The 2,883-nt window shown below is 39.7% G+C and overlaps 1 pseudogene; it reads right to left on the bottom strand.

Annotated features, from left to right (window-relative positions):
• Positions 1–600: 600 nt before the first annotated feature.
• LOC148777532 (olfactory receptor 5W2-like) lies at positions 601–1,494 on the bottom strand (annotated as a pseudogene).
• Positions 1,495–2,883: the final 1,389 nt, after the last annotated feature.

The raw sequence follows: 2,883 nt of genomic DNA on the forward strand, positions 1-2,883 counted from the left end.
AATGCACTATAGTATATAAAGAATCTACATGCTCAAAGATCACTGAGTAAATGCACAATAAGTCTCAGCATAATTGAAACAATGTTTGAATAAAAACTAAACAAAAATTAGCATAATGGAAAAATCAGAAATGTTTTTCTTTTAAACTAAATGCCATGTACAAATTCTGGAAAGATAATTAAACATGACATGTGAGAGGAACAGTAATAGATTTAAGATTGAGATTAAGTGTAATACTACTTTAAGAAATTGAAAAATTATGTTTGTCATGTATTCTACCATATAATTTTAATAAACCATCTGTCACTTTATCTGTGTGGATGCATGTTTATTCACATACACCTAACATAAATATTTTGGAGAAGGCAATGGCACCCCACTCCAGTACTCTTGCCTGGAAACTCCCATGGATGGGGGAGCTCGGTAGCCTGCAGTCCATGGGGTCGCTAAAGAGTCAAGACACGACTGAGCGACTTCACTTTGACTTTTCACCTTCCTGCATTGGAGAAGGAAATGGCAATCCACTTCAGTGTTCTTGCCTGGAGAATCCCATGGATGGGGGAGCGCCTGGTGGGCTGCTGTCTATGGGGTCGCACAGAGTCAGACACGACTGAAGCGACTTAGCAGCAGCAGCAGCAGCAGCAACATGAGAATCACAAGGGTGTAAAACAGCGAGGTTATTTTGTCTTGATCTGGAGAACAGGAAGAACTTGGTCTGAAATACATGAAGAGCATAGTTCCCTGGAAAACTGACACAGCAGTTAGGTGGCAGGTGCAGGTAGAGAAAGCTTTGAACCTCCCCTCAGCTGAGTGTATCTTCAAGACTGATAGGATAATATAACAATAAGAGACAAGGACTCCTGAAATAGTATTCAGTTCAATGAAGCCAAAATTCGTGAATATCACTAACTCATTGACCTGTGTGTCTGAGCAAGATAGCAATAGGAGAGGAGGAACATCACAAAAAGTGGTTAATCTCATTTGACCCACAGAAGCATAAGTGGAATGCCAATGTTGTGTGTATCAGAGCATCTGCCATTCCCACCAGGTAAACCCTGGCCACAAGCAGGGGGAACACCCTGCTGGACATGCTGACCGCATAGAGCAAGGGGCTGCTGACAGCCTTGTACCGATCATAGTCCATCAAGGCCAGCAGGAGACACTCACAGTCTATGAATGTATACAGCACCAAGACTTGCAGAGCACAGCCACAGAAAGAGACTGACTTGTTCTTGGCAAATGGCCCACCAGCATCTTAGGGCCGATGGCTGTGGAATAGCAGAGGTCACGAAAGGAGAGGCGGCTGAGGAAAAGGTACATGGGTGTGTGCAGCTGGGGGTCCATCCTAAACAGGGTTATCATTCCAAGGTTTGCCAGAAGATTGATGAGATAAACAAGGAGAACCATGGTAAATAGGGTCACTTTTTTCACAATGTAATTAGTAATTCCCAAGAAAATGAATTCAGTCCCAGAGGAGCAATTCTCTCCTTCCATTCTTTTTAGATCTTGTATAAACTCTTGAGAAATTGATCAAAAAAATAAATGGCACATTCATGTGTAACGCTTCTGCTGCTGCTGTTAAGTCACTTCAGTCATGTCTGACTCTGTGCAACCCCATAGATGGCAGCCCACTAGGCTCCCCCATCCCTGGGATTCTCCAGGCAAGAACACTGGAGTGGGTTGCCATTTCCTTCTCCAATGCATGAAAGTGAAAAGTGAAAGTGAAGTCGCTCAGTCGTGTCCAACCCTCAGCGACCCCATGGACTGCAGCCCTCCAGGCTCCTCCGTCCAGGCCAGAGTACTGAAGTGGACTGCCATGCACTTCTATACATCTGTAAAAAATCATAAGGCAGAACATATTTTTTTCTTCTGCAATTGTGTTTTTATATTCAGAAAAAATGCAGTCATGCACACAAATTAAAGAGGCATAGCCCTCTATTCTTCAAGAATAAAATGAATTTGAGAAAAACACTTTTGAAAGATTGATGTAAATCTAGATGCCATCCACAAGGTTTGTCATTTTCTACCAGCTCTTTCCTGAGTCTTACTTTTTTTTTTTTAACCTCAGGGAGTAGATCTGTAGTAACATAACTTTTTTCACCTCTTGAAAACCATATGGAAGAGACTCCAATGATAGAGAGGCTAGTCTCTAACACTTAGAATTAAGTATTTTCGATGCTTGAAAACATTCACTTGGGTAAATTTCTATTTCTAGCCATTAGATGAAGATTTTAGTGAGTAACCAAGCATAAAATGCTTCAATTACACAGTTTTTTTCCCTGTTTTAATCAAAAAGTTAAGTCTTTTCTCTTACATTTCTTAAGATAGGATCTAGGAACTTACCTGAAATAAGCAGATTTTGGTTTGCTGAACAATAGGCAGATGGCTTTTCATTTAACCAGATTCATTGGGATTTAAATCCCTGTGCTACTGTCCTTTGGCTTTGATGTTATTCAAACATTTCCTTAACTACATTTCTGCTTCTGTATATCCCCACATGAGTTCAGGAACAAATTAACAAAGGCTAAGTTTTTTTTGCTTCACTATTTTCGGCAAAATGATTCATGGTAGAATGAAAACTGCAAATTTTCTTTGTGTTGTGCTTCACAGTTAGCCTGAAACTATCTCCTTCTCTAGTCAAAGAGGAAACCTAATCAAAAATAAAAAAGTTCTCCCTCCATCATTTCCAGCTCCTTTTGATTGGTCGTTTTGCTTCTGAAACACTATCCTTTACTGTCTCATTTTGGAGTATTATTATACTTTGCATTACCTTTTTTATTAAATTATAAGGCATATAAAATAAAGTTCACTTCTTTAATGTATACTGTTCTTTAGCTTTTAGTATATTTTCAAGACTGTTCAGTTATCACCTACTTCAGAATA

This window comes from Moschus berezovskii, chromosome 6 (genome assembly GCF_049115385.1).
Source record: "Moschus berezovskii isolate FMDL1 chromosome 6, NW_MosBer_1.0, whole genome shotgun sequence".
Lineage (NCBI taxonomy): Eukaryota > Metazoa > Chordata > Mammalia > Artiodactyla > Moschidae > Moschus > Moschus berezovskii.